The following is a 25,202-nucleotide window of genomic DNA, read 5'->3' as shown; positions in this document are numbered from 1 at the left end:
TCCTGTAGAGATACAAAAACCCACCTTAACTATTTGTAGAGAGACATAGACCTGCCCTACCTTCTGTAGCGACAAAGACCTGCCCCCACTTCCTGTAGAGACAAAGACCTGCTCCACCTTCTGTAGAGATGAAGACCCTCCTTCACTTCCTATAGAGACAAAGACTTGCTCCACCCTCTGTAGGGACAAAGACCCTCCTTTACTTTCTGTAGAGACCAAGATCCTCCTCCACTTCCTGTAGATACAAAGAACTGACCCACATTCTGTGGAGACAGAGACCCTCCTCCACTTCCTGTGGGAATGAAGATCTACCCCACCTTCTGTAGAGACAAAGACCCTCCTCCACTCAATGTAGATACAAAGAACATCCTCTACTTCTTGTAGAGATGCAAAACCCTGCCTTAATTTTTTCACAGACAAAGGCCTGTCCCACCTTCTATAGAGATAAACACCTACCCTTACTTCCTGTAGAGACAAAGACCTGTCTCACATTTTGTAGAGACAAAGACCCTTCTCCACTTCTTGTAGAGACAAAGACCTGCCCTACTTCCTGTAGAGACAGAGACCCTCCTCCACTTCCTGTAGAGACAAAGGCCTGCCCATCCTCCTGTAGAGACAAAGACCCTCCTCCACTTCCTGTAGAGACAAAGGCCTGCCCAACCTCCTGTGGAAACAAAGACCTTCCTCCACTTCCAGACAAAGACCTGTCTCACCTTCTGTAGAGACAAAGATCCTTCTCCATTTCTTGTAGAGACAAAAGCTTGCCCTACTTCATGTAAAGACAAAGACCCTCCTCCACTTTTAGAGACAAGGACCTGCCCTACTTCCAGTAGAGGTACAAAAACCCTTCTAAACTTTTTGTAGGGAGACATACACCTGTCCCACTTTATGTGGAGATAAAGGCCTGACGACATTTCCTGTAGTTACATTCTCTTTCTGTATAGAAACAAATATAAACTTCCGGTAGAGACACAGACCCGCCACCATTTCCTGTAGAGATACAAAGACCAGCCTCCACTTCCTGCAGACAAAGATCCATCTCTGTGTCCTGTGCAGAGACAATTGCTCACCTCCACTTTCTGTCAAGAGGTAACATCAACTTGAGATTTCCACGAACATGTCAACAGGGGTTCCCCATTGTCTCCCAATTTTTTTTTGCCTTGACCCTGAAAAAAGGTTCCCAAAACAAAATGCTAATAAATAAAATGTCCATAAGAGTTGTTTTGCTCTAGGTAAAGCTTTTGCATTAATTAACGGTTGCCCCAGAACAGTTTAATTTGTTCCGGCAAGAATCGGGCAGCGGTAAATTAAATATTACCTCTGTCAATCAATGGAGAAGGTATTAGGCACACGATTTCTTCCCTCTACACATTGTCAGCGGGCGCCGCGCAAAGTGAGTGAGTGGGTGGATGTTTAAATGTAGATACTTTTCAAGCTCGGGAACAAAAAGGTCAAATCTCCCAAAGAGACGAGGAAGTGTACAATTTAATATAATGGTTCTCTTTCACAACGTTATTTCTTGTCCTTCTGTAAAGAAAAATAAAAATAAAAAATAATCATTTTAGGGGACTCTGCCGTCGCCGGATGTTCGAAGAAAAATCGAGAAAATGAAAATGGGTGAGAATCAGAGGCCACGAAAAAAAGAATAGAAAAATGCAAAATAAAAAAGAACAAAAATATTGTAGTTCCGGTGATGATCGAAGATACAAGGAAGGAAAACCTAGCTCCGTGTTAGAGAAGTCTAAGCTGACAACGGATCGTCCTTTGCTACGGATTGTTATCTGTCGGCCAAAAAGGAATGAGGTTATTAGTGGCGTCACTGGCTATGGGGGACCCATCCTGTCCTGAGTTACACAACATGACCCCTGATGTGAATATATATATGGTCTAATGCTTCATTTCTCCTGTGGCAGTGCTGCAGGGAAATTACACACATACATCTTATAATTATCCTTTACCCCAGGTTTCATTATCCTGTACCCTGAGTATCAGTGTTATTCTGTACGCTAAGTGTCAGTATTATTCTCCTGGACGCCAAGTGTCATTATCCTGCACCCCGAGTGTCAGTATCCTGTTCCCCAGGTGTCATTATCCTGTACCCAAGTGTCAGTGTCATTTTCCTGTACCCCGAGTGTCGGTGTCATTATCCTGTACCCCGAGTGTCAATGTCATTATCTTGTACCACGAGTGTCAGCATCATTATCCTGTATCCCGATTGTCAGTGTCATTATCCTGTACCCCGAGTGTCAGTGTCATTATCCTGTACCCCGAGTGTCAGTGTCATTATCCTATACCCCGAGTGTCAGTGTCATTATCCTGTACCCCCAGTGTCAGTGTCATTATCCTATATCCCGAGTGTCAGTGTCATTATCCTATATCCCGAGTGTCAGTGTCATTATCCTATATCCCGAGTGTCAGTGTCATTATCCTATATCCCGAGTGTCAGTGTCATTATCTTGTACCCCCAGTGTCAGTGTCATTATCCTGTACCCCGAGTGTCAGTGTCATTATCCTGTACCCCGAGTGTCAGTGTCATTATCCTGTACCCCGAGTGTCAGCATCATTATCCTGTACCCCGATTGTCAGTGTCATTATCCTGTACCCCGAGTGTCAGTGTCATTATCCTGTACCCCGAGTGTCAGTGTCATTATCCTGTACCCCGAGTGTCAGCATCATTATCCTGTACCCCGAGTGTCAGTGTCATTATCCTGTACCCCGAGTGTCAGTGTCATTATTCTGTACCCCGAGGGTCAGTGTCATTATCCTGTATCCCGAGTGTCAGTGTCATTATCCTGTATCCCGAGTGTCAGTGTCATTATCCTGTACCCCGAGTGTCAGTGTCATTATCCTGTACCCCGAGGGTCAGTGTCATTATCCTGTATCCCGAGTGTCAGTGTCATTATCCTGTATCCCGAGTGTCAGTGTCATTATCCTGTACCCCGAGTGTCAGTGTCATTATCCTGTACCCCGAGTGTCAGCATCATTATCCTGTACCCCGAGTGTCAGTGTCATTATCCTGTACCCCGAGTGTCACTGTCATTATCCTGAACCCCGAGTGTCAGTGTCATTATCCTGAACCCCGAGGGTCAGTGTCATTATCCTGTATCCCGAGTGTCAGTGTCATTATCCTGTATCCCGAGTGTCAGTGTCATTATCCTGTATCCCGAGTGTCAGTGTCATTACCATGTACCCCGAGTGTCAGTGTCATTATCCTGTGCCCGAGTATCAGTGTCATTATCCTGTATGCCGAGTGTCATTATCATGTACCCCAGGTGTCATTATCCTGCACCCCTAGTGTCAGTGTCATTATCCTGTACCCCGAGTGTCAGTGTCATTATCCTGTACCCCGAGTGTCAGTGTCATTATCCTATACCCCGAGTGTCAGTGTCATTATCCTGTACCCCCAGTGTCAGTGTCATTATCCTATATCCCGAGTGTCAGTGTCATTATCTTGTACCCCCAGTGTCATTATCTTGTACCCCGAGTGTCAGTGTCATTATCTTGTACCCCGAGTATCAGTGTCATTATCCTGTATGCCGAGTGTCATTATCATGTACCCCAGGTGTCATTATCCTGCACCCCGAGTGTCAGTGTCATTATCCTGTACCCCGAGTGTCAGTGTCTTTATCCTGTACCCCGAGTGTCAGTGTCATTATCCTACACCCCGAGTGTCAGTGTCATTATCCTGTACCCCCAGTGTCAGTGTCATTATCCTATATCCCGAGTGTCAGTGTCATTATCTTGTACCCCCAGTGTCATTATCTTGTACCCCGAGTGTCAGTGTCATTATCCTGTACCCCGAGTGTCAGTGTCATTATCCTGTACCCCGAGTGTCAGTGTCATTATCCTATACCCCGAGTGTCAGTGTCATTATCCTGTACCCCCAGTGTCAGTGTCATTATCCTATATCCCGAGTGTCAGTGTCATTATCTTGTACCCCCAGTGTCATTATCTTGTACCCCGAGTGTCAGTGTCATTATCTTGTACCCCCAGTGTCAGTGTCATTATCCTGTACCCCGAGTGTCAGTGTCATTATCCTGTACCCCGAGTGTCAGTGTCATTATCCTGTACCCCGAGTGTCAGCATCATTATCCTGTACCCCGATTGTCAGTGTCATTATCCTGTACCCCGAGTGTCAGTGTCATTATCCTGTACCCCGAGTGTCAGTGTCATTATCCTGTACCCCGAGTGTCAGCATCATTATCCTGTACCCCGAGTGTCAGTGTCATTATCCTGTACCCCGAGTGTCAGTGTCATTATCCTGTACCCCGAGGGTCAGTGTCATTATCCTGTATCCCGAGTGTCAGTGTCATTATCCTGTATCCCGAGTGTCAGTGTCATTATCCTGTACCCCGAGTGTCAGTGTCATTATCCTGTACCCCGAGGGTCAGTGTCATTATCCTGTATCCCGAGTGTCAGTGTCATTATCCTGTATCCCGAGTGTCAGTGTCATTATCCTGTACCCCGAGTGTCAGTGTCATTATCCTGTACCCCGAGTGTCAGCATCATTATCCTGTACCCCGAGTGTCAGTGTCATTATCCTGTACCCCGAGTGTCACTGTCATTATCCTGAACCCCGAGTGTCAGTGTCATTATCCTGAACCCCGAGGGTCAGTGTCATTATCCTGTATCCCGAGTGTCAGTGTCATTATCCTGTATCCCGAGTGTCAGTGTCATTATCCTGTATCCCGAGTGTCAGTGTCATTACCATGTACCCCGAGTGTCAGTGTCATTATCCTGTGCCCGAGTATCAGTGTCATTATCCTGTATGCCGAGTGTCATTATCATGTACCCCAGGTGTCATTATCCTGCACCCCGAGTGTCAGTGTCATTATCCTGTACCCCGAGTGTCAGTGTCATTATCCTGTACCCCGAGTGTCAGTGTCATTATCCTATACCCCGAGTGTCAGTGTCATTATCCTGTACCCCCAGTGTCAGTGTCATTATCCTATATCCCGAGTGTCAGTGTCATTATCTTGTACCCCCAGTGTCATTATCTTGTACCCCGAGTGTCAGTGTCATTATCCTGTACCCCGAGTGTCAGTGTCATTATCCTGTACCCCGAGTGTCAGTGTCATTATCCTATACCCCGAGTGTCAGTGTCATTATCCTGTACCCCCAGTGTCAGTGTCATTATCCTATATCCCGAGTGTCAGTGTCATTATCTTGTACCCCCAGTGTCATTATCTTGTACCCCGAGTGTCAGTGTCATTATCTTGTACCCCCAGTGTCAGTGTCATTATCCTGTACCCCGAGTGTCAGTGTCATTATCCTGTACCCCGAGTGTCAGTGTCATTATCCTGTACCCCGAGTGTCAGCATCATTATCCTGTACCCCGGTTGTCAGTGTCATTATCCTGTACCCCGAGTGTCAGTGTCATTATCCTGTACCCCGAGTGTCAGTGTCATTATCCTGTACCCCGAGTGTCAGCATCATTATCCTGTACCCCGAGTGTCAGTGTCATTATCCTGTACCCCGAGTGTCAGTGTCATTATCCTGTACCCCGAGGGTCAGTGTCATTATCCTGTATCCCGAGTGTCAGTGTCATTATCCTGTATCCCGAGTGTCAGTGTCATTATCCTGTACCCCGAGTGTCATTGTCATTATCCTGTACCCCGAGTGTCAGTGTCATTATCCTGTACCCCGAGTGTCAGTGTCATTATCCTGTACCTCGAGTGTCAGTGTCATTATCCTGTACCCCGAGTGTCAGTGTCATTATCCTGTACCCCAAGTGTCAGTGTCATTATCCTGTACCTCCAAGTGTCAGTGTCATTATCCTGTACCCCGAGTGTCAATGTCATTATCTTGTACCCCGAGTGTCAGCATCATTATCCTGTATCCCGAGTGTCAGTGTCATTATCCAGTACCCCGAGTGTCAGTGTCATTATCCTGTACCCCGAGTGTCAGTGTCATTATCCTGTATCCCGAGTGTCAGTGTCATTATCCTGTACCCCGAGTGTCAGTGTCATTATCCTGTACCCCGAGTGTCGTCATCATTATCCTGTACCCCGAGTGTCAGTGTCATTATCCTGTACCCCGAGTGTCAGTGTCATTATCCTGTACCCCGAGTGTCAGTGTCATTATCCTGTACCCCGAGTGTCAGTGTCATTATCCTGTATCCCGTGTGTCAATGTCATTATCCTGTACCCCGAGTGTCAGTGTCATTATCCTGTACCCCGAGTGTCAATGTCATTATCCTGTACCCCGAGTGTCAGTGTCATTATCCTGTATCCCGAGTGTCAGTGTCATTATACTGTACCCCGAGTGTCAGTGTCATTATCCTGTACCCCGAGTGTCAGCATCATTATCCTGTATCCCGAGTGTCAGTGTCATTATCCTGTACCCCGAGTGTCAGTGTCATTATCCTGTACCCCGAGTGTCAGCATCATTATCCTGTACCCCGAGTGTCAGTGTCATTATCCTGTGCCCGAGTATCAGTGTCATTATCCTGTACCCCGAGTGTCATTATCATGTACCCCAGGTGTCATTATCCTGTACCCCGAGTGTCTGTGTCATTATCCTGTACCTCGAGTGTCAGTGTCATTATCCTGTACCTCGAGTGTCAGTGTCATTATCCTGTACCCCGAGTGTCAGTGTCATTATCCTGTACCCCGAGTGTCAGTGTCATTATCCTGTACCCCGAGTGTCAGTGTCATTATCCTGTACCTTGAGTGTCAGTGACATTATCATGTACCCCGAGAGTCAGTGTCATTATCCTGCACCCCGAGTGTCAGTGTCATTATCCTGTACCCCGAGTGTCAGTGTCATTATCCTGTACCTCGAGTGTCAGTGTCATTATCCTGTACCCCGAGTGTCAGTGTCATTATCCTGTACACCGAGTGTCAGTGTCATTATCCGGTACCCCGAGTGTCCGTGTCATTATGCTGTACCCCGAGTGTCAGTGACATTATCCTGTACCCCGAGTGTCAGTGACATTATCCTGTACCCCGAGTGTCAGTGTCATTATCCTGTACCTCGAGTGTCAGTGTCATTATCCTGTACCCCGAGTGTCAGTGTCATTATCCTGCACCCCGAGTGTCAGTGTCATTATCCTGCACCCCGAGTGTCAGTGACATTATCCTGTACCCCGAGTGTCAGTGTCATTATCCTGCACCCCGAGTGTCAGTGTCATTATCCTGTACCCCGAGTGTCAGTGTCATTATCCTGTACCCCGAGTGTCAGTTTCATTATCCTGTACCCCGAGTGTCAGTGTCATTATCCTGTACCCCGAGTGTCAGTGTCATTATCCTGTACCTTGAGTGTCAGTGACATTATCATGTACCCCGATAGTCAGTGTCATTATCCTGCACAAAGAGTGTCAGTGTCATTATCCTGTACCCCGAGTGTCAGTGTCATTATCCTGTACCTCGAGTGTCAGTGTCATTATCCTGTACCCCGAGTGTCAGTGTCATTATCCTGTACCCCGAGTGTCAGTGTCATTATCCTGTACCCTGAGTGTCCGTGTCATTATGCTGTACCCCGAGTGTCAGTGACATTATCCTGTACCCCGAGTGTCAGTGACATTATCCTGTACCCCGATTGTCAGTGTCATTATCCTGTACCTCGAGTGTCAGTGTCATTATCCTGTACCCCGAGTGTCAGTGTCATTATCCTGCACCCCGAGTGTCAGTGTCATTATCCTGCACCCCGAGTGTCAGTGACATTATCCTGTACCCCGAGTGTCAGTGTCATTATCCTGTACTCCAAGTGTCATTATCCTGTACCCCGAGTGTCAGTATCATTATCCTGTACCCCAAGTGTCAGAGTCATTATCCTGTATCCCGAGTGTCAGTGTCATTATCCTGTACCCCGAGTGTCAGTGTCATTATCCTGTACTCCGAGTGTCATTATCCTGTACCCCGAGTGTCAGTATCATTATCCTGTACCCCGAGTGTCAGTATCATTATCCTGTACCCCGAGTTTCAGTGTCATTATCCTGTACCTCGAGTGTCAGTGTCATTATCCTGTACCCCGAGTGTCAGTGTCATTATCTTGTACCTCGAGTGTCAGTGTCATTATCCTGTACCCCGAGTGTCAGTGTCATTTTCCTGTATCCCGAGTGTCAGAGTCATTATCCTGTACCCCAGGTGTCATTATCCTGTACCCCGAGTGTCAGTGTCATTATCCTGTACCCCGAGTGTCAGTGTCATTATCCTGCACCCCGAGTGTCAGTGTCATTACCCTGTACCCCGAGTGTCAGTGTCATTATCCTGTATCCCGAGTGTCAGTGTCATTATCCTGTATCCCGAGTGTCAGTGTCATTATCCTGTGCCCCGAGTGTCAGTGTCATTATCCTGTACCCCGAGTGTCAGCGTCATTATCCTGTATCCCGAGTGTCAGTGTCATTATCCTGTACCCCGAGTGTCAGTGTCATTATCCTGTACCCCGAGTGTCAGCATCATTATCCTGTACCCCGAGTGTCAGTGTCATTATCCTGTGCCCGAGTATCAGTGTCATTATCCTGTACCCCGAGTGTCATTATCATGTACCCCAGGTGTCATTATCCTGTACCCCGAGTGTCAGTGTCATTATCCTGCACCCCGAGTGTCAGTGTCATTATCCTGTACCCCTAGTGTCAGTGTCATTATCCTGTACCCCGAGTGTCAGTGTCATTATCCTGTACCCCGAGTGTCAGTGTCATTATCCTGTACCTTGAGTGTCAGTGACATTATCATGTACCCCGAGTGTCAGTGTCATTATCCTGTACCCCGAGTGTCAGTGTCATTATCCTGTACCTTGAGTGTCAGTGACATTATCATGTACCCCGATAGTCAGTGTCATTATCCTGCACCCAGAGTGTCAGTGTCATTATCCTGTACCCCGAGTGTCAGTGTCATTATCCTGTACCTCGAGTGTCAGTGTCATTATCCTGTACCCCGAGTGTCAGTGTCATTATCCTGTACCCCGAGTGTCAGTGTCATTATCCTGTACCCCGAGTGTCCGTGTCATTATGCTGTACCCCGAGTGTCAGTGACATTATCCTGTACCCCGAGTGTCAGTGACATTATCCTGTACCCCGAGTGTCAGTGTCATTATCCTGTACCTCGAGTGTCAGTGTCATTATCCTGTACCCCGAGTGTCAGTGTCATTATCCTGCACCCCGAGTGTCAGTGTCATTATCCTGCACCCCAAGTGTCAGTGACATTGTCCTGTACCCCGAGTGTCAGTGTAATTATCCTGTACTCCAAGTGTCATTATCCTGTACCCCGAGTGTCAGTATCATTATCCTGTACCCCGAGTGTCAGTATCATTATCCTGTACCCCAAGTGTCAGAGTCATTATCCTGTATCCCGAGTGTCAGTGTCATTATCCTGTACCCCGAGTGTCAGTGTCATTATCATGTACTCCGAGTGTCATTATCCTGTACCCCGAGTGTCAGTATCATTATCCTGTACCCCGAGTGTCAGTATCATTATCCTGTACCCCGAGTTTCAGTGTCATTATCCTGTACCTCGAGTGTCAGTGTCATTATCCTGTACCCCGAGTGTCAGTGTCATTTTCCTGTATCCCGAGTGTCAGAGTCATTATCCTGTACCCCAGGTGTCATTATCCTGTACCCCGAGTGTCAGTGTCATTATCCTGTACCCCGAGTGTCAGTGTCATTTTCCTGTATCCCGAGTGTCAGAGTCATTATCCTGTACCCCAGGTGTCATTATCCTGTACCCCGAGTGTCAGTGTCATTATCCTGTACCCCGAGTGTCAGTGTCATTATCCTGCACCCCGAGTGTCAGTGTCATTACCCTGTACCCCGAGTGTCAGAATCATTATCCTGTATCCCGAGTGTCAGTATTATTATCCTGTACCCCGAGTGTCAGTGTCATTATCCTGCACCTCGAGTGTCAGTGTCATTATCCTGTACCCCGAGTGTCAGTGTCATTATCCTGCACCCCGAGTGTCAGTATTATTATCCTGTACCCCGAGTGTCAGTGTCATTATCCTGTACCTCGAGTGTCAGTGTCATTATCCTGTACCCCGAGTGTCAGTGTCATTATCCTGCACCCCGAGTGTCAGTGTCATTATCCTGCACCCCGAGTGTCAGTGACATTATCCTGTACCCCGAGTGTCAGTGTCATTATCCTGTACTCCAAGTGTCATTATCCTGTACCCCGAGTGTCAGTATCATTATCCTGTACCCCAAGTGTCAGAGTCATTATCCTGTACCCCGAGTGTCAGTGTCATTATCCTGTACTCCGAGTGTCATTATCCTGTACCCCGAGTGTCAGTATCATTATCCTGTACCCCGAGTGTCAGTATCATTATCCTGTACCCCGAGTTTCAGTGTCATTATCCTGTACCTCGAGTGTCAGTGTCATCATCCTGTACCCCGAGTGTCAGTGTCATTATCTTGTACCTCGAGTGTCAGTGTCATTATCCTGTACCCCGAGGGTCAGTGTCATTATCCTGTACCCCGAGTGTCAGTGTCATTTTCCTGTATCCCGAGTGTCAGAGTCATTATCCTGTACCCCAGGTGTCATTATCCTGTACCCCGAGTGTCAGTGTCATTATCCTGTACCCCGAGTGTCAGTGTCATTATCCTGCACCCCGAGTGTCAGTGTCATTACCCTGTACCCCGAGTGTCAGAATCATTATCCTGTATCCCGAGTGTCAGTATTATTATCCTGTACTCCGAGTGTCAGAGTCATTATCCTGTACCCCGAGTGTCATTATCCTGTACCCCGAGTGTCAGCGACATTATCCTGTACCCCGAGTGTCAGTGTCATTATCCTGTACCTCGAGTGTCAGTGTCATTATCCTGTACCCCGAGTGTCAGTGTCATTATCCTGCACCCCGAGTGTCATTATCCTGTACCCCGAGTGTCAGCGACATTATCCTGTACCCCGAGTGTCAGTGTCATTATCCTGTACCCCGAGTGTCAGTGTCATTATCCTGTACCCCGAGTGTCAGTGTCATTATCCTGCACCCCGAGTGTCAGTGTCATTATCCGGTACCCCGAGTGTCATTATCCTGTACCCCGAGTGTCAGCGACATTATCCTGTACCCCGAGTGTCAGTGTCATTATCCTGTACCCCGAGTGTCAGCGACATTATCCTGTACCCCGAGTGTCAGTGTCATTATCCTGTACCCCGAGTGTCAGTGTCATTATCCTGTACCCCGAGTGTCAGTGTCATTATCCTGTACCCCGAGTGTCAGAGTCATTATCCTGTACCCCGAGTGTCATTATCCTGTACCCCGAGTGTCAGCGACATTATCCTGTACCCCGAGTGTCAGTGTCATTATCCTGTACCCCGAGTGTCAGTGTCATTATCCTGTACCCCGAGTGTCAGTGTCATTATCCTGCACCCCGAGTGTCAGTGTCATTATCCGGTACCCCGAGTGTCAGTGTCATTATCCTGTACGCCGAGTGTCAGAATCATTATCCTGTACCCCGAGTGTCAGTGTCATTATCCTGTACCCAGAGTGTCAGCGACATTATCCTGTACCCCGAGTGTCAGTGTCATTATCCTGTACCCCGAGTGTCAGTGTCATTATCCTGCACCCCGAGTGTCAGTGTCATTATGCTGTACCCCGAGTGTCAGTGACATTATCCTGCACCCCGAGTGTCAGTGTCATTATCCTGTACTCCGAGTGTCATTATCCTGCACCCCGAGTGTCAGTGTCATTATCCTGTACCCCGAGTGTCAGTGTCATTATCCTGTACCCTGAGTGTCATTGTCCTGTTCCCCGAGTGTCATTATCCTGCACCCCGAGTGTCAGTGTCATTATCCTGTATCCCGAGTGTCAGTGTCATTATCCTGTACCCCAAGTGTCAGTGTCATTATCCTGTATCCCGAGTGTCAGTGTCATTATCCTGTACCCCGAGTGACAGTATCATTATCCTGTACCCCGAGTGTCAGTGTCATTATCCTGTACCCCGTGTGTCAGTATCATTATCCTGTACTCCGAGTGTCAGAGTCATTATCCTGTACCCCGAGTGTCATTATCCTGTACCCCGAGTGTCAGTGTCATTATCCTGTACCCTGAGTGTCAGCGTCATTATCCTGTACCTGGAGTGTCAGTGTCATTATCCTGTACGCCGAGTGTCATTATTCTGTACCCCGAGTGTCAGTGTCATTATCCTATACCTGGAGTGTCAGTGTCATTATCCTGTACGCCGAGTGTCATTATACTGTACCCCGAGTGTCAGTGTCATTATCCTGTACCCTGAGTGTCAGCGTCATTATCCTGTACCTGGAGTGTCAGTGTCATTATCCTGTACGCCGAGTGTCATTATTCTGTACCCCGAGTGTCAGTGTCATTATCCTATACCTGGAGTGTCAGTGTCATTATCCTGTACGCCGAGTGTCATTATTCTGTACCCCGAGTGTCAGTGTCATTATCCTATACCTGGAGTGTCAGTGTCATTATCCTGTACGCCGAGTGTCATTATTCTGTACCCCGAGTGTCAGTGTCATTATCCTATACCTGGAGTGTCAGTGTCATTATCCTGTACCCCAGTGTCATTATCCTGTATCCCGAGTGTCAGTGTCATTATCCTGTATCCCGAGTGTCAGTGTCATTACCATGTACCCCGAGTGTCAGTGTCATTATCCTGTGCCCGAGTATCAGTGTCATTATCCTGTATGCCGAGTGTCATTATCATGTACCCCAGGTGTCATTATCCTGTACCCCGAGTGTCAGTGTCATTATCCTGTACCCCGAGTGTCAGTGTCATTATCCTGTACCTCGAGTGTCAGTGTCATTATCCTGTACCCTGAGTGTCAGTGTCATTATCCTGTACCCCAAGTTTCGGTGTCATTATCCTGTACCTCCCAGTGTCAGTGTCATTATCCTGTACCCCGAGTGTCAATGTCATTATCTTGTACCCCGAGTGTCAGCATCATTATCCTGTACCCCGAGTGTCAGTGTCATTATCCTGTACCCCGAGTGTCAGTGTCATAATCCTGTATCCCGAGTGTCAGTGTCATTATCCTGTACCCCGAGTGTCAATGTCATTATCCTTTACCCCGAGTGTCAGCATCATTATCCTGTACCCCGAGTGTCAGTGTCATTATCCTGTATCCCGTGTGTCAATGTCATTATCCTGTACCCCGAGTGTCAGTGTCATTATCCTGTACCCCGAGTGTCAATGTCATTATCGTGTACCCCGAGTGTCAGTGTCATTATCCTGTATCCCGAGTGTCAGTGTCATTATACTGTACCCCGAGTGTCAGTGTCATTATCATGTACCCCGAGTGTCCGTGTCATTATCCTGTACCCCGAGTGTCAGCATCATTATCCTGTACCCCGAGTGTCAGTGTCATTATCCTGTACCCCGAGTGTCAATGTCATTATCCTGTACCCCGAGTGTCAGCATCATTATCCTGTATCCCGAGTGTCAGTGTCATTATCCTGTACCCCGAGTGTCAATGTCATTATCCTGTACCCCGAGTGTCAGTGTCATTATCCTGTATCCCGAGTGTCAGTGTCATTATCCTGTACCCCGAGTGTCAGTGTCATTATCCTGTACCCCGAGTGTCCGTGTCATTATCCTGTACCCCGAGTGTCAGTGTCATTATCCTGTATCCCGAGTGTCAGCATCATTATCCTGTATCCCGAGTGTCAGTGTCATTATCCTGTACCCCGAGTGTCAGTGTCATTATCCTGTACCCCGAGTGTCAGCATCATTATCCTGTACCCCGAGTGTCAGTGTCATTATCCTGTGCCCGAGTATCAGTGTCATTATCCTGTACCCCGAGTGTCATTATCATGTACCCCAGGTGTCATTATCCTGTACCCCGAGTGTCAGTGTCATTATCCTGTACCTCGAGTGTCAGTGTCATTATCCTGTACCCCGAGTGTCAGTGTCATTATCCTGCACCCCGAGTGTCAGTGTCATTATCCTGTACCCCTAGTGTCAGTGTCATTATCCTGTACCCCGAGTGTCAGTGTCATTATCCTGTACCCCGAGTGTCAGTGTCATTATCCTGTACCTTGAGTGTCAGTGACATTATCATGTACCCCGAGAGTCAGTGTCATTATCCTGCACCCCGAGTGTCAGTGTCATTATCCTGTACCCCGAGTGTCAGTGTCATTATCCTGTACCTCGAGTGTCAGTGTCATTATCCTGTACCCCGAGTGTCAGTGTCATTATCCTGTACCCCGAGTGTCAGTGTCATTATCCTGTACCCCGACTGTCCGTGTCATTATGCTGTACCCCGAGTGTCAGTGACATTATCCTGTACCCCGAGTGTCAGTGACATTATCCTGTACCCCGAGTGTCAGTGTCATTATCCTGTACCTCGAGTGTCAGTGTCATTATCCTGTACCCCGAGTGTCAGTGTCATTATCCTGCACCCCGAGTGTCAGTGTCATTATCCTGCACCCCGAGTGTCAGTGACATTATCCTGTACCCCGAGTGTCAGTGTCATTATCCTGTACTCCAAGTGTCATTATCCTGTACCCCGAGTGTCAGTATCATTATCCTGTACCCCAAGTGTCAGAGTCATTATCCTGTATCCCGAGTGTCAGTGTCATTATCCTGTACCCCGAGTGTCAGTGTCATTATCCTGTACTCCGAGTGTCATTATCCTGTACCCCGAGTGTCAGTATCATTATCCTGTACCCCGAGTGTCAGTATCATTATCCTGTACCCCGAGTTTCAGTGTCATTATCCTGTACCTCGAGTGTCAGTGTCATTATCCTGTACCCCGAGTGTCAGTGTCATTATCCTGTACTCCGAGTGTCATTATCCTGTACCCCGAGTGTCAGTATCATTATCCTGTACCCCGAGTGTCAGTATCATTATCCTGTACCCCGAGTTTCAGTGTCATTATCCTGTACCTCGAGTGTCAGTGTCATTATCCTGTATCCCGAGTGTCATTGTCATTATCCTGTACCCCGAGTGTCAGTGTCATTATCCTGTACTCCGAGTGTCATTATCCTGTACCCCGAGTGTCAGTATCATTATCCTGTACCCCGAGTGTCAGTATCATTATCCTGTACCCCGAGTTTCAGTGTCATTATCCTGTACCTCGAGTGTCAGTATCATTATCCTGTACCCCGAGTGTCAGTATAATTATCCTGTACCCCGAGTTTCAGTGTCATTATCTTGTACCTCGAGTGTCAGTGTCATTATCCTCTACCCCGAGTGTCAGTGTCATTTTCCTGTATCCCGAGTGTCAGAGTCATTATCCTGTACCCCAGGTGTCATTATCCTGTACCCCGAGTGTCAGTGTCATTATCCTGTACCCCGAGTGTCAGTGTCATTATCCTGCACCCCGAGTGTCAGTGTCATTATCCTGTATCCCGAGTGTCAGTATTATTATCCTGTACTCCGAGTGTCAGAGTCATTATCCTGTACCCCGAGTGTCATTATCCTGTACCCCGAGTGTCAGCGACATTATCCTGTACCCCGAGTGTCAGTGTCATTATCCTGTACCTCGAGTGTCAGTGTCATTATCCTGTACCCCGAGTGTCAGTGTCATTATCCTGTACCCCGAGTGTCAGTGTCATTATCCTGCACCCCGAGTGTCAGTGTCATTATCCTGTACGCCGAGTGTCAGAATCATTATCCTGTACCCAGAGTGTCAGCGACATTATCCTGTACCCCGAGTGTCAGTGACATTATCCTGTACCCCGAGTGTCAGTGTCATTATCCTGTACCCCGAGTGTCAGTGTCATTATCCTGCACCCCGAGTGTCAGTGTCATTATGCTGTACCCCGAGTGTCAGTGACATTATCCTGCACCCCGAGTGTCAGTGTCATTATCCTGTACTCCGAGTGTCATTATCCTGCACCCCGAGTGTCAGTGTCATTATCCTGTACCCCGAGTGTCAGTGTCATTATCCTGTACCCTGAGTGTCATTGTCCTGTTCCCCGAGTGTCATTATCCTGCACCCCGAGTGTCAGTGTCATTATCCTGTATCCCGAGTGTCAGTGTCATTATCCTGTACCCCAAGTGTCAGTGTCATTATCCTGTATCCCGAGTGTCAGTGTCATTATCCTGTACCCCGAGTGTCAGTATCATTATCCTGTACCCCGAGTGTCAGTGTCATTATCCTGTACCCCCAGTGTCAGTGTCATTATCCTGTACCCCGAGTGTCAGTGTCATTATCCTGTACCCTGAGTGTCAGCGTCATTATCCTGTACCTGGAGTGTCAGTGTCATTATCCTGTATGCCGAGTGTCATTATTCTGTACCCCGAGTGTCAGTGTCATTATCCTATACCTGGAGTGTCAGTGTCATTATCCTGTACGCCGAGTGTCATTATTCTGTACCCCGAGTGTCAGTGTCATTATCCTATACCTGGAGTGTCAGTGTCATTATCCTGTACCCCAGTGTCATTATCCTGTACCCCGAGTGTCAGTGTCATTATCCTGTACCCCGAGTGTCAGTGTCATTATCCTGTACCCCGAGTGTCAGTGTCATTATCCTGCACCCCGAGTGTCAGTGTCATTTTCCTGTATCCCGAGTTTCAGTATCGTTATCCTGTACCCCAAGTGTCAGCGTCATTATCCTGTACCCCGATTGTCAGAGTCATTTTCCTGTATCCCGAGTGTCAGTGTCATTATCCTGTACCCCGAGTGTCAGAGTCATTATCCTGTACCCCGAGTGTCAGAGTCATTTTCCTGTATCCCGAGTGTCAGTGTCATTATCCTGTACCCCGAGTGTCAGTGTCATTATCCTGTACCCCGAGTGTCAGTGTCATTATCCTGTACCCCGAGTGTCAGTGTCATTATCCTGTACCCCGAGTGTCATTATCCTGTACCCCGAGTGTCAGTGTCATTATCCTGTACCCCGAGTATCATTTTCCTGTACCCCGAGTGTCAGTGTCATTATCCTGTACCCCGAGTGTCATTTTCCTGTATCCCGAGTGTCAGTGTCATTATGCTGTATCCCGAGTGTCAGTGTCATTATCCTGTACCCCTAGTGTCAGTGTCATTATCCTGTACCCCGAGTGTCAGTGTCATTATCCTGTACCCCGAGTGTCAGTGTCATTATCCTGTACCTTGAGTGTCAGTGACATTATCATGTACCCCGAGAGTCAGTGTCATTATCCTGCACCCCGAGTGTCAGTGTCATTATCCTGTACCCCGAGTGTCAGTGTCATTATCCTGTACCTCGAGTGTCAGTGTCATTATCCTGTACCCCGAGTGTCAGTGTCATTATCCTGTACCCCGAGTGTCAGTGTCATTATCCTGTACCCCGACTGTCCGTGTCATTATGCTGTACCCCGAGTGTCAGTGACATTATCCTGTACCCCGAGTGTCAGTGACATTATCCTGTACCCCGAGTGTCAGTGTCATTATCCTGTACCTCGAGTGTCAGTGTCATTATCCTGTACCCCGAGTGTCAGTGTCATTATCCTGCACCCCGAGTGTCAGTGTCATTATCCTGCACCCCGAGTGTCAGTGACATTATCCTGTACCCCGAGTGTCAGTGTCATTATCCTGTACTCCAAGTGTCATTATCCTGTACCCCGAGTGTCAGTATCATTATCCTGTACCCCAAGTGTCAGAGTCATTATCCTGTATCCCGAGTGTCAGTGTCATTATCCTGTACCCCGAGTGTCAGTGTCATTATCCTGTACTCCGAGTGTCATTATCCTGTACCCCGAGTGTCAGTATCATTATCCTGTACCCCGAGTGTCAGTATCATTATCCTGTACCCCGAGTTTCAGTGTCATTATCCTGTACCTCGAGTGTCAGTGTCATTATCCTGTACCCCGAGTGTCAGTGTCATTATCCTGTACTCCGAGTGTCATTATCCTGTACCCCGAGTGTCAGTATCATTATCCTGTACCCCGAGTGTCAGTATCATTATCCTGTACCCCGAGTTTCAGTGTCATTATCCTGTACCTCGAGTGTCAGTGTCATTATCCTGTATCCCGAGTGTCAGTGTCATTATCCTGTACCCCGAGTGTCAGTGTCATTATCCTGTACTCCGAGTGTCATTATCCTGTACCCCGAGTGTCAGTATCATTATCCTGTACCCCGAGTGTCAGTATCATTATCCTGTACCCCGAGTTTCAGTGTCATTATCCTGTACCTCGAGTGTCAGTATCATTATCCTGTACCCCGAGTGTCAGTATAATTATCCTGTACCCCGAGTTTCAGTGTCATTATCTTGTACCTCGAGTGTCAGTGTCATTATCCTCTACCCCGAGTGTCAGTGTCATTTTCCTGTATCCCGAGTGTCAGAGTCATTATCCTGTACCCCAGGTGTCATTATCCTGTACCCCGAGTGTCAGTGTCATTATCCTGTACCCCGAGTGTCAGTGTCATTATCCTGCACCCCGAGTGTCAGTGTCATTATCCTGTATCCCGAGTGTCAGTATTATTATCCTGTACTTCGAGTGTCAGAGTCATTATCCTGTACCCCGAGTGTCATTATCCTGTACCCCGAGTGTCAGCGACATTATCCTGTACCCCGAGTGTCAGTGTCATTATCCTGTACCTCGAGTGTCAGTGTCATTATCCTGTACCCCGAGTGTCAGTGTCATTATCCTGTACCCCGAGTGTCAGTGTCATTATCCTGCACCCCGAGTGTCAGTGTCATTATCCTGTACGCCGAGTGTCAGAATCATTATCCTGTACCCAGAGTGTCAGCGACATTATCCTGTACCCCGAGTGTCAGTGACATTATCCTGTACCCCGAGTGTCAGTGTCATTATCCTGTACCCCGAGTGTCAGTGTCATTATCCTGCACCCCGAGTGTCAGTGTCATTATGCTGTACCCCGAGTGTCAGTGACATTATCCTGCACCCCGAGTGTCAGTGTCATTATCCTGTACTCCGAGTGTCATTATCCTGCACCCCGAGTGTCAGTGTCATTATCCTGTACCCCGAGTGTCAGTGTCATTATCCTGTACCCTGAGTGTCATTGTCCTGTTCCCCGAGTGTCATTATCCTGCACCCCGAGTGTCAGTGTCATTATCCTGTATCCCGAGTGTCAGTGTCATTATCCTGTACCCCAAGTGTCAGTGTCATTATCCTGTATCCCGAGTGTCAGTGTCATTATCCTGTACCCCGAGTGTCAGTATCATTATCCTGTACCCCGAGTGTCAGTGTCATTATCCTGTACCCCGAGTGTCAGTGTCATTATCCTGTACCCCGAGTGTCAGTGTCATTATCCTGTACCCTGAGTGTCAGCGTCATTATCCTGTACCTGGAGTGTCAGTGTCATTATCCTGTATGCCGAGTGTCATTATTCTGTACCCCGAGTGTCAGTGTCATTATCCTATACCTGGAGTGTCAGTGTCATTATCCTGTACGCCGAGTGTCATTATTCTGTACCCCGAGTGTCAGTGTCATTATCCTATACCTGGAGTGTCAGTGTCATTATCCTGTACCCCAGTGTCATTATCCTGTACCCCGAGTGTCAGTGTCATTATCCTGTACCCCGAGTGTCAGTGTCATTATCCTGTACCCCGAGTGTCAGTGTCATTATCCTGCACCCCGAGTGTCAGTGTCATTTTCCTGTATCCCGAGTTTCAGTATCGTTTTCCTGTACCCCAAGTGTCAGCGTCATTATCCTGTACCCCGATTGTCAGAGTCATTTTCCTGTATCCCGAGTGTCAGTGTCATTATCCTGTACCCCGAGTGTCAGAGTCATTATCCTGTACCCCGAGTGTCAGAGTCATTTTCCTGTATCCCGAGTGTCAGTGTCATTATCCTGTACCCCGAGTGTCAGTGTCATTATCCTGTACCCCGAGTGTCAGTGTCATTATCCTGTACCCCGAGTGTCAGTGTCATTATCCTGTACCCCGAGTGTCATTATCCTGTACCCCGAGTGTCAGTGTCATTATCCTGTACCCCGAGTATCATTTTCCTGTACCCCGAGTGTCAGTGTCATTATCCTGTACCCCGAGTGTCATTTTCCTGTATCCCGAGTGTCAGTGTCATTATGCTGTATCCCGAGTGTCAGTGTCATTATCCTGTACCCCGAGTGTCAATGTCATTATCCTGTACCCCGAGTGTCAGCATCATTATCCTGTACCCCGAGTGTCAGTGTCATTATCCTGTATCCCGAGTGTCAATGTCATTATCCTGTACCCCGAGTGTCAGTGTCATTATCCTGTACCCCGAGTGTCAATGTCATTATCCTGTACCCCGAGTGTCAGTGTCATTATCCTGTATCCCGAGTGTCAGTGTCATTATACTGTACCCCGAGTGTCAGTGTCATTATCCTGTACCCCGAGTGTCAGCATCATTATCCTGTATCCCGAGTGTCAGTGTCATTATCCTGTACCCCGAGTGTCAGCATCATTATCCTGTACCCCGAGTGTCAGTGTCATTATCCTGTGCCCGAGCATCAGTGTCATTATCCTGTACCCCGAGTGTCATTATCATGTACCCCAGGTGTCATTATCCTGTACCCCGAGTGTCAGTGTCATTATCCTGTACCTCGAGTGTCAGTGTCATTATCCTGCACCCCGAGTGTCAGTGTCATTATCCTGTACACCGAGTGTCAGTGTCATTATCCTGTACCCCGAGTGTCAGTGTCATTATCCTGTACCCCGAGTGTCAGTGTCATTATCCTGTACCTTGAGTGTCAGTGACATTATCATGTACCCCGAGAGTCAGTGTCATTATCCTGCACCCCGAGTGTCAGTGTCATTATCCTGTACCCCGAGTGTCAGTGTCATTATCCTATACCCCGAGTGTCAGTGTCATTATCCTGTACCCCGAGTGTCAGTGACATTATCCTGTACCCCGAGTGTCAGTGTCATTATCCTGCACCCCGAGTGTCAGTGTCATTATCCTGTATCCCGAGTGTCAGTGTCATTATCCTGTACCCCGAGTGTCAGTGTCATTATCCTGTACCCCGAGTGTCAGTGTCATTATCCTGTACCCCGAGTGTCAGTGTCATTATCCTGTACCTTGAGTGTCAGTGACATTATCCTGCACCCCGAGTGTCAGTGTCATTATCCTGTACTGCGAGTGTCAGTGTCATTATCCTGTACCCCGAGTGTCAGTGTCATTATCCTGTACCCCGAGTGTCAGTGTCATTATCCTGTACCTTGATTGTCAGTGACATTATCATGTACCCCGAGAGTCAGTGTCATTATCCTGCACCCCGAGTGTCAGTGTCATTATCCTGTACCCCGAGTGTCAGTGTCATTATCCTGTACCCCGAGTGTCAGTGTCATTATCCTGTACCCCGAGTGTCAGTGTCATTATCCTGTACCCCGAGTGTCAGTGACATTATCCTGTACCCCGAGTGTCAGTGTCATTATCCTGCACCCCGAGTGTCAGTGTCATTATCCTGTACCCCGAGTGTCAGTGTCATTATCCTGTACCCTGAGTGTCAGTGTCATTATCCTGTACCCCGAGTGTCAGTGTCATTATCCTGTACCTTGAGTGTCAGTGAGATTTTCATGTACCCCGAGAGTCAGTGTCATTATCCTGCACCCCGAGTGTCAGTGTCATTATCCTGTACCCCGAGTGTCAGTGTCATTATCCTGTACCTCGAGTGTCAGTGTCATTATCCTGAACCCCGAGTGTCAGTGTCATTATCCTGTACCCCGAGTGTCAGTGTCATTATCCTGTACCCCGAGTGTCCGTGTCATTATGCTGTACCCCGAGTGTCAGTGACATTATCCTGTACCCCGAGTGTCAGTGACATTATCCTGTACCCCGAGTGTCAGTGTCATTATCCTGTACCCCGAGTGTCAGTGTCATTATCCTGCACCCCGAGTGTCAGTGTCATTATCCTGCACCCTGAGTGTCCGTGACATTATCCTGTACCCCGAGTGTCAGTGTCATTATCCTGTACCCCAAGTGTCAGTGTCATTATCCTGTATCCCGAGTGTCAGTGTCATTATCCTGTACCCCGAGTGTCAGTGTCATTATCCTGTACTCCAAGTGTCATTATCCTGTACCCCGAGTGTCAGTATCATTATCCTGTACCCCAAGTGTCAGTGTCATTATCCTGTATCCCGAGTGTCAGTGTCATTATCCTGTACCCCGAGTGTCAGTGTCATTATCCTGTACTCCGAGTGTCATTATCCTGCACCCCGAGTGTCAGTATCATTATCCTGTACCCCGAGTGTCAGTATCATTATCCTGTACCCCGAGTGTCAGTGTCATTATCCTGTACCTCGAGTGTCAGTGTCATTATCCTGTACCCCGAGTGTCAGTGTCATTATCCTGTACTCCGAGTGTCATTATCCTGCACCCCGAGTGTCAGTATCATTATCCTGTACCCCGAGTGTCAGTATCATTATCCTGTACCCCGAGTGTCAGTGTCATTATCCTGTACCTCGAGTGTCAGTGTCATTATCCTGTACCCCGAGTGTCAGTGTCATTATCCTGTACCTCGAGTGTCAGTGTCATTATCCTGTACCCCGAGTGTCAGTGTCATTTTCCTGTATCCCGAGTGTCAGAGTCATTATCCTGTACCCCGAGTGTCAGTGTCATTATCCTGCACCCCGAGTGTCAGTGTCATTACCCTGTACCCCGAGTGTCAGAATCATTATCCTGTATCCCGAGTGTCAGTATTATTATCCTGTACTCCGAGTGTCAGAGTCATTATCCTGTACCCCAGGTGTCATTATCCTGTACCCCGAGTGTCAGTGTCATTATCCTGTACCCCGAGTGTCAGAATCATTATCCTGTACTCCGAGTGTCAGAGTCATTATCCTGTACCTGGAGTGTCAGCGTCATTATCCTGTACCTGGAGTGTCAGTGTCATTATCCTGTACGCCGAGTGTCATTATTCTGTACCCCGAGTGTCAGTGTCATTATCCTATACCTGGAGTGTCAGTGTCATTATCCTGTACGCCGAGTGTCATTATTCTGTACCCCGAGTGTCAGTGTCATTATCCTATACCTGGAGTGTCAGTGTCATTATCCTGTACCCCAGTGTCATTATCCTGTACCCCGAGTGTCAGTGTCATTATCCTGTACCCCGAGTGTCAGTGTCATTATCCTGTACCCCGAGTGTCAGTGTCATTATCCTGCACCCCGACTGTCAGTGTCATTTTCCTGTATCCCGAGTGTCAGTATCATTATCCTGTACCCCGAGTGTCAGAGTCATTATCCTGTACCCCGAGTGTCAGTGTCATTATCCTGTACCCCGAGTGTCAGAGTCATTTTCCTGTATCCCGAGTGTCAGTGTCATTACCCAGTACCCCGAGTATCAGTGTCATTATCCTGTACCCCGAGTGTCAGTGTCATTATCCTGTACCCCGAGTGTCAGTATTATTATCCTGTACTCCGAGTGTCAGAGTCATTATCCTGTACCCCGAGTGTCATTATCCTGTACCCCGAGTGTCAGCGACATTATCGTGTACCCCGAGTGTCAGTGTCATTATCCTGTACCTCGAGTGTCAGTGTCATTATCCTGTACCCCGAGTGTCAGTGTCATTATCCTGTACCCCGAGTGTCAGTGTCATTATCCTGCACCCCGAGTATCAGTGTCATTATCCGGTACCCCGAGTGTCAGTGTCATTATCCTGTACCCCGAGTTTCATTATCCTGCAACCCGAGTGTCAGTGTCATTATCCTGTACCCCGAGGGTCAGTGTCATTATCCTGTACCCCGAGTGTCAGTGTCATTATCCGGTACCCCGAGTGTCAGTGTCATTATCCTGTACCCCGAGTGTCAGTGTCATTATCCTGTTCCCCGAGTTTCATTATCCTGCAACCCGAGTGTCAGTGTCATTATCCTGTACCCCGAGGGTCAGTGTCATTATCCTGTATCCCGAGTGTCAGTGTCATTATCCTGTACCCCGAGTGTCAGTATCATTATCCTGTACCCCGAGTGTCAGTATCATTATCCTGTACCCCCAGTGTCAGTGTCATTATCCTGTACCCCGAGTGTCAGTATCATTATCCTGTACCCCGAGTGTCAGTGTCATTATCCTGTACCCCGTGTGTCAGTATCATTATCCTGTACTCCGAGTGTCAGAGTCATTATCCTGTACCCCGAGTGTCATTATCCTGTACCCTGAGTGTCAGTGTCATTATCCTGTACCCTGAGTGTCAGCGTCATTATCCTGTACCTGGAGTGTCAGTGTCATTATCCTGTACGCCGAGTGTCATTATTCTGTACCCCGAGTGTCAGTGTCATTATCCTATACCTGGAGTGTCAGTGTCATTATCCTGTACGCCGAGTGTCATTATTCTGTACTCCGAGTGTCAGTGTCATTATCCTATACCTTTAGTGTCAGTGCCGTTATCCTGTACCCCGAGTGTCAGTGTCATTATCCTGTACCCCGAGTGTCAGTGTCATTATCCTGCACCCCGAGTGTCAGTGTCATTATCCTGCACCCCGAGTGTCAGTGTCATTATCCTGTACGCCGAGTGTCATTATTCTGTACCCCGAGTGTCAGTGTCATTATCCTATACCTGGAGTGTCAGTGCCGTTATCCTGTACCCCGAGTGTCAGTGACATTATCCTGTACCCCGAGTGTCAGTGTCATTATCCTGTACCCCGAGTGTCAGTGTCATTATCCTGTACCCCGAGTGTCAGTATCATTATCCTGTACCCCGAGTGTCAGAGTCATTATCCTGTACCCCGAGTGTCAGAGTCATTTTCCTGTATCCCGAATGTCAGTGTCATTACCCAGTACCCCGAGTGTCAGTGTCATTATCCTGTACCCCGAGTGTCAGTGTCATTATCCTGCACCCCGAGTGTCAGTGTCATTTTCCTGTATCCCGAGTGTCAGTATCATTATCCTGTACCCCAAGTGTCAGTGTCATTATCCTGTACCCCGAGTGTCAATGTCATTATCCTGTACCCCGAGTGTCAGTGTCATTATCCTGCACCCCGAGTGTCATTATCCTGTACCCCGAATTTCAGCGTCATTATCCTGTACCCCGAGTGTCAGTGTCATTACCCTGTACCCCGAGTGTCAGTGTCATTATCCTGTACCCCGAGTGTCAGTGTCATTATCCTGTATCCCGAGTGTCAGTATCATTATCCTGTACCCCGAGTGTCAGAGTCTTTATCCTGTACCCCGAGTGTCAGTGTCATTTTCCTGTATCCCGTGTGTTAGTGTCATTATCCTGTACCCCGAGTGTCATTATCCTGCACCCCGAGTGTCATTATCCTGTACCCCGAGTGTCAGCGTCATTATCCTGTACCCCGAGTGTCAGTGTCATTACCCTGTACCCCGAGTGTCAGTGTCATTTTCCTGTACCCCGAGTGTCAGTGTCATTATCCTGTACCCCGAGTGTCAGTGTCATTTTCCTGTATCCCGAGTGTCAGTATCATTATCCTGTACCCCGAGTGTCAGAGTCATTATCCTGTACCCCGA

This window comes from Dendrobates tinctorius, unplaced genomic scaffold, assembly GCF_039654945.1.
Source record: "Dendrobates tinctorius isolate UK_male_01 unplaced genomic scaffold, ASM3965494v1 ptg000063l, whole genome shotgun sequence".
Classification (NCBI taxonomy): Eukaryota; Metazoa; Chordata; class Amphibia; order Anura; family Dendrobatidae; genus Dendrobates; species Dendrobates tinctorius.
This window is presented reverse-complemented; position numbering follows the sequence as displayed.